Raw genomic sequence first — 7,871 nt, forward strand, 5'->3', positions numbered from 1 at the left:
ACCAAACAATTTATTAACAGAGGGAAAATGAATTTGTATATGTAAGAAGAAAATACATATCTTTTCCCTATGATGGTGGAGTCTGCTCTGGAAAGCAGTGACTCTGAAAGGGAATTTTTGGTCATAGCTGATATTCCACTAAGTATGAGCTTGAACTTGAGGGCAGAAGGGCAAGAGTGTCTTGTGTCTAAATAAACAAAAGGATAAAATGTACTTATTCATAAAGGTCATGTTGCATCTGTCACAGATGTGAAGCAACAACGGGTGGAATATTATGCTCCTTTCTGATATGTCCTTTTCAAGAAAGCTGTTGGTGAAAAAGTGATGTGGCATCACTGATGTCATGCCAAAGCGTTGTCTGAAGCTTTGCAGAAAATGACCTAGGGGTCCTAGTGGACATCAAGTTGAACATGAGCCAACAATGTGCTCTTCCCACAAAGGTGGTGAAATGGTATCCTGGGCTGCATTAGAAGGAGTGTTGGAAGCAGGTGGGAGGTGATCATTCCCCTCTACTCAGCACTGGTGAGGCCACACCTGGAGTACTGTGTCCGGTTCTGGCCTCCTCAGTACGAGAGGGATGTGGACATACTGGAGAGAGTCCAATGAAGGACGACTGTGATGATTAGGGGTCTGGAGCATCCCTCATATGAGGAAAGGCCAAGAGAGTTGGGACTGTTCAGCTTGGAGAAGAGAAAGCTCATATTTATATACATATTATCAATGTATATAAATCCCTGAAGGGAGGGTGCAAAGAGGACAGAGCCAGACTGGTGGTGCCCAGTGACAGGACAAGAGGCCATGGGCACAAACTGAAACACAGGAGGCTCCCTGAACATCAGGAAACACTTTTTTACTGTGAGGGTGACAGAGATGTTTTTAAAAAGTAAAACCAAGACAGTATTATTATTAATTCTTCTGCAAGGTACACAGCAGCTCATTCAACAGTTAATCCATGGAGGTTTTCTGGCCCGTGTTCTGCAGGAGTTAGATTAACGGAGCAATTGCAACTTTTGTTTCTATGAAGCTGTGACTGTCCCCTGCTTCCTGGTCTATCTGTGGCTATTTTCATGACTTACACAAGATAGATTGGCTGCTCTACTTTATACTAATTCCATATTCAGAGGATGCACAAATGGAAACCCCTAGGGAATGAGAGAAGCTGACCAAACAGGCATCACCCTTCATTTGCACAAGAGATCCTACGTGGCATAAGGGGTTTTGACACAACGGGGAACTTTGCTAAGTGCTGTTCTTGCTGCTGCAACACTGATCGCTTTAATTTTTTTTGTCAGCCAAGCATCTTCCTGATGTTCACTCCTCTAGGATGTGATCAAGTTGCTTTTAATTAATTGTGTAATAAGGACGGATGATTAAAAGGGAGCAAGGCAAGCCAGAATGGAGCTTCAGTAAAGAAGCAGGTCTGGACCAAGGTCACGCACACAGGAGCAATACAAGTAGGGCTGGGAGAGGGAACCGTTCTCCTGAATTCCAGTCCCCTCTCCACTACACTGATTAAGGTCCCTTCTTTTGTATCCTATGTGTTTTAAAGGATATTTCTGGTTTATGTTTTCACTGAAGTCTAACAGATTCATCATAAACTTAGAAACAAACCTAGTTATCAGAGACTGAGAAAAAAGAAGATTGAAACAAGGTTGGTCATTCAGGGAACTGTGAAACTGCTCTTGTGATTCCAACATGTGACAAAAACCAGTCTAAGGCCCCTGAAACAAAAGTGGTCTGAAACTTTTAATTATCTAGTTGGAGAAAAAAATTACCATGTTGAACTTGAGTAATGAAGACCAATGTTGGCAAAATGAAGTAGCAATTCTATGAGCCTTTTTTTAAGGAGCACTGTCATTACATTTTTAGGAAGGTATTCTGAAACTCCATAAAAAAATCTGATTATCAAAATGCAGATGCTTGAAAGTTTTTCATAGAATCATAGAATCATAGAATCGCTAAGGTTGGAAAAGACCCTTAAGATCATCGAGTCCAACTGTTAACCCAGCACTGCCAAGTCCACCACTAAACCATGTCCTCGAGCACCACGTCTACCCGTCTTTTAAATACCTCCAGGGATGGGGACTCAACCACTGCCCTGGGCAGCCTGTGCCAGTGCCTGACAGCCCTTTCAGTCAAGAAGTTTTTCCTAATATCCAACCTAAACTTCCCTTAGCGCAGCTTGAGGCCGTTTCCTCTCGTCCTATCCCTTGTTACTGGGGAGAAGAGACCAACCCCCACCTCACTACAGCCTCCTTTCAGGTAGTTGGAGAGAGCAATGAGGGCTCCCCTCAGCCTCCTCTTCTCCAGACTAAACAACCCCCGCTCCCTTAGCTGCTCCTCACCAGACTTGTGCTCTAGACCCTTCACCGACTTCGTTGCCCTTCTCTGGACACGCTCCAGCACCTCGATGTCCTTCTTGGAGTGAGGGGCCCAAAACTGAACACAGGAGTCGAGGTGCAGCCTCACCAGTGCCCAGTATAGGGGCACTATCACCTCCCTGGTCCTGCTGGCCACGCTATTCCTGATACAAGCCAGGATGCCGTTGGCCTTCTTGGCCACCTGAGCACACTGCTGGCTCATGTTCAGGCAGCTGTCAACCAACACCCCCAGGTCCTTTTCTGCCAGGCAGCTCTCCAGCCACTCCCACCCCAGCCTGTAGCGTTGCATGGGGTTGTTGTGACTCAAGTGCAGGACTTGGCACTGAGCCTTGTTGAATCTCATACAGTTGGCCCCAGCCCAACGACCCAGCCTGGCCAGGTCCCTCTGTAGGGCCTTCTTACCCTCCAGCAGATCGACACTTCCACCCAGCTTGGTGTCGTCTGCAAACTTACTGAGGGTGCACTCAATCCCCTCATCCAGATCATCAGTGAAGATATTGAACAGGACCAGCCCCAACACTGAGCCCTGGGGAACGCCACTGGTGACCAGCCGCTAACTGGGTTTGACTCCATTCACCATCACTCTCTGGGCTTGGCCGTCCAGCCAGTTTTTAACCCAGTGCAGAGTGCACTTATCCAAGCCGTGAGCAGCCAGCTTTTCCAGGTGAATACTATGGGAGACAGTGTAAAAAGCCTTACCAAAGTCCAAGTAGACAACATCCACAGCCTTCCCCTCATCCACTAAGCGGGCCACCTTGTCATAGAAGGAGACAAGATTAGTGAAGCAGGACCTCCCTTTCAAAAACCTATACTGGCTGAGCCTGATCCTTCTGGTTGTCCCACACGTGCCGTGTAATGGCACTCAAGATGATCTGCTCCATGACCTTTCCCAGCACCGAGGTCAGGCTGACAGGCCTGTAGTTCCCCGGATCCTCCTTCTGACCCTTCTTGTAGAGGGCCGTCACATTTGCTAACTTCCAGTCATCTGGGACCTCCCCAGTTGACCAGGACTGCTGATAAATGATGAAGAGTGGCTTGGCAAGCTCCTCTGCCAGCTCCCTCAGTATCCTCGGGTGAATCCCATCTGGCCCCATAGACTTGTGACTATTCAGGTGGAGGAGCAGGTCAGTGCCTGCCACCTCTTCGAGAACTGGAGCTTCATTCTGCATCCTATCTCCATCTCCCAGCTCAGGGGCCTGAAAACCCTGAGGATGACCAGTCCGACTATTAAAGACCAAAGCAAAGAAGGCATTAAGTACCTCAGCCTTCTCCTCATCCTTCGTGGCAATGTTTCCCTCCGCATCCAACAAAGGAGGGAGATTCTCCCTGGCCCTCCTTTTGTCACTGATATATTTGTAAAGACATTTTTTGTTATCTTTAATGGTGGTGGCCAGTTTAAGTTCTAGCTGGGCCTTCGCCTCTCTAATCTTCTCCCTGCATAACCTCACAACATCCTTGTAGTCCTCCTGAGTCACCTGCCCCTTCTTCCAAAGGTGGTAGGCTCTCCTTTTTTTCCTGAGATCCAGCCAAAACACTCTGTTCAGCCAGGCTGGTCTTCTCTCCCGCTTGTTCATCTTACGGCACGTGGGGATGGCCTGCTCCTGTGCCTTTAAGACTTCCTTCTTGAAGAACATCCAGCCTTCCTGGACACCTTTGCCCTTCAGGACTGCCTCCCAAGGGACTCTGTTAACCAGACTCCTAAACAATCCAAAGTCTGCCCTTGTAAAGTTCAGGGTAGTGGTTTTGCTGACCCCCCCTTCCTTACTTCTCCAAGAACTGAAAACTGTCATGTCATAGTCACAGAGCCCAAGACAGCCTCCAACCACCACATCACCCACCAGACCCTCTCTGTTCATAAACAGCAGGTCCAGCAGGGCAACTCCCCTGGTTGGCTCGCTTACCAGCTGCGTCAGGAAGTTATCTCCCACACACTCCAGGAACCTCTGAGACTGCTTTCTCTCTGCTGTGTTGTATTTCCAGCAGGTATCTGGTAAGTTGAAGTCTCCCACGAGAACAAGAGCTAGAGATTGTGAGACTTCAGCCAACCGCTTGTAGAATACTTCGTCTGTTTCCTCATCCTGGTTGGGTGGTCTATAACAGACTCCCACCAGGATATCTGCCTTATTAGCCTTCCCTCAATCTTTACCCATAAACACTCAACCTTATCATTACCTTTGTTGAGCTCTAGACAATCAAAACACTCTCTAACGTACAAGCCTACCCCCCCCCACCTCTCCTTCCTTGCCTATGCCTTCTAAAGAGCTTGTAGCCATCCATTGCAGCACTCCAGTTGTGTGAGTCATCCCACCATGTTTCCGTGATGGCGACCACATCATAGTTTTCCTGGCACACAATGGCTTCCAGCTCCTCCTGTTTATTGCCCATGCTGCATGCATTGGTGTAAATGCACTTCAGTTGGGCTATTGATCTCGTCTCCAACACAGGCATGCCACCCCTAGGCTCGTCCCTAGCAAGCCTGGGTTTATCCCCTCCCCCCTTCACATCTAGTTTAAAGCTCTCTCAATGAGGCCTGACTCCTGAGCCTTTCCCCTCTTTTCCCCCTTTGTGACAGGTGAACCCCATCTGTCTCCACCAGGCCTGGTGCCATGTAAACTGCCCCATGATTGAAAAACCCAAAATTCCACTGCTGGCACCAGCCTCTGAGCCACGCGTTAATGAGCTGGGTCTTCCTGTTCCTTTCCGTATGCCTCCTGGCTACTGACGGGATGGAGGAAAACACGACCTGCGCTCCTGATCCTTCAAGTAATCGCCCCAGTTCTCTAAAGTCCCTTTTGATCGTCTTTGTGCCTCTATCAGATACCTCATCACTGCCAACCTGAACAACCAATAATGGATAATAATCAGACAATTTTGCAACATAAGTTCTCTTATGGTAAGCAAATCAAATCATTAGATGTTCATTTCAAAACTGGGGGTGGGAGAAAAGCTAAAATTTGAATTTTCAACTTTTCATTTTGATACTGGAGAAGAAAATATTTAATTTCAGAGCTGTTAAAATAATTCATTTACACTTGCTCATTCCTATGCCTTTTAGGCAGGAAACATTGATTTTTATTGTGCTTGCGCATTTATAATAATGAAAGCAATGATATACAATTACCTTAGGATTACAACTCTAAATTGCATGTTTATATTAATATTAATATCATATTCTATCACTGGAATGATTATTGCGTGGAAGGCAGTGAGGATGCAGTCAACCTAATTCAAACAAGTCTGTGCCTAATTTTTTAAACTGTATCTGAACTATGTGCCATGACTTTAACTGGCACAGAATAGCTTGTATCCGTATTATTAAAATTAGTCTCTAAACCAGGGTGGTCATATCCAATCTGCCTCCTGGGAATAGTGTCTGGTCTTTGCTGACCCCCAAACTGTGCCTGGGAGCTAACTGAAGTTGCTGACATGGGCCAAAACCATGCCAGGATCCATTGAGCAACAGGAAAATTGAGTATCCAGAAATGTTCCTTGTCATTGTTTTATTTATTAACCTAGAGGGAAGGGAAGGGAAGGGAAGGGAAGGGAAGGGAAGGGAAGGGAAGGGAAGGGAAGGGAAGGGAAGGGAAGGGAAGGGAAGGGAAGGGAAGGGAAGGGAAGGGAAGGGAAGGGAAGGGAAGGGAAGGGAAGGGAAGGGAAGGGAAGGGAAGGGAAGGGAAGGGAAGGGAAGGGAAGGGAAGGGAGAGATTTTAACTCCCTCAAAACCACAGTTAATGAGAATTTTAATTTAGGACCCCACTATGACTTGGGCGGAAGTCCCTAATGGCCACAGTGCAAGTATTGGAGCAAACTGAAGGGAGCATCCAGGGAATGGTGTGACTCTGGATATATTATGAGCAATTTTGGGAGCCTGAAATACATTTCCCCTGTAGATAGAGTTTGCTGACTTTGCTATGTCTCCTTTCATGTACCCAGAATTTTTTAACTCCCTAAAGCATTGCCTATGGCCATATTATCTAAGTGCCTACTGCCAGAAAGCAAGTTAAGAGAGTGGAGGAATTAAAAAGAAAGTGAAGGAGGGTGATGCTGGAGGAAAAAAAAAATATTCTCAAATCAGATAACAGGCCAGGTCTTAATTATTCTTCTCTTTCCTTAAAACTGATTAACTCTCTCCTGCCATGAAATTTAAATGCTGTATCTTTGTCATGGTTTAATCCCAGCCAGCAACTAGGTGCCACAAATCCGCTCACTCACTCCCCCACCGGTGGGATGGGGGAAGAGCATTGGAAGGGTAAAAGTGAGAAAACCCATGGGTTGAGGTAAAGACAGTTTAATAGGTAAAGCAAAAGCCGCGTATGCAAGCAAAGCCAAACAAGGAGTCCATTCCCTACTTCCCATCAGCAGGCAGGTGTTCAGCCATCTCCAGGAAAGCAGGGCTCCATCACACATAACGGTTACTTGGGAAGACAAACACCATCACTCCGAACATCCCCACTTCCTCCTTCTTCCCTCAGCTTTTATTGCTGAGCACGACATCACATGGTGTGGGATATCCCTTTGGTCAGTTGGGATCAGCTGTCCCGGCTGTGTCCCCTCCCAGCTTCTTGTGCACCCCCAGCCTACTCGCTGGTGGGGCAGCATGAGAAGCAGAGAAGACCTTGACACTGTAAGCACTGCTCAGCAATAACGAAAACATCCCTGTATTATCAACACTGTTTTCAGCACAAATCCGGAACGTAGCCCCATACTAGCTCCTATGAAGAAAATTAACTCTATCCCAGCCAAAACCAGAACAATCTTGAGCATAGATAATTCACTCTACAGGCTATGGCCTAAAATGTGAAGAGTGTATTTCCCTGTATAAATATAACTTAAACCTTGTTTTTCAGCCAAATCACATACAAGCAGTTTGTATCCACATAAACATAGCTGAATTAAATTAAACAAATAAAAATGGAATCTCCTAACTTTCTGTCATATTAAACATTCAATAAAACTGAGACCTCCCTTTAATAGCTGCAGTTTGCCAGTCCTTGATTATGTGACTCTATTTAAATACAGAGGCTTTTGTTTGGGAATGGGAACAATAAAGAAATAAAAAGTATATGCTTTATTCAGATGAACAAGCCAGTTCCAAATGCAAGTGTCAATATCCTAGCTGAAGAAACTGAAAGATATCTTTATATGTTTAGTTTAAAATTTTTAAGGAAACAAGTTTAGCAACTTTTCTGTGTGTTTTGTTTGGCTTCTAGGAGGAAGTAGTTTTAGACAGGATTAATTCACTTTCCAAAGGTGGATGTGCAGAGGAAGGATAACCCTGCAGCTGTGATAGCAGCTCTCGGGACTCCCCAGACTCCCCTTTGTGTTACAAAGAATAAATCATCCAGTGATAGATTGTACATAAAGTCTTCGGTTTAACATTGCATCACCTAACTCTTGCTTTTCCTGTCCATCATAGAAAGCCACGAAGTTAGCACTAAAGATTCCTGTTCAAAGAGCAAAGGAAGTTTTGGGTCCTAAGACAAGGAGGCA

The sequence above is a fragment of the Platalea leucorodia genome, assembly GCF_965183815.1.
Source record: "Platalea leucorodia genome assembly, chromosome: 3".
Lineage (NCBI taxonomy): Eukaryota > Metazoa > Chordata > Aves > Pelecaniformes > Threskiornithidae > Platalea > Platalea leucorodia.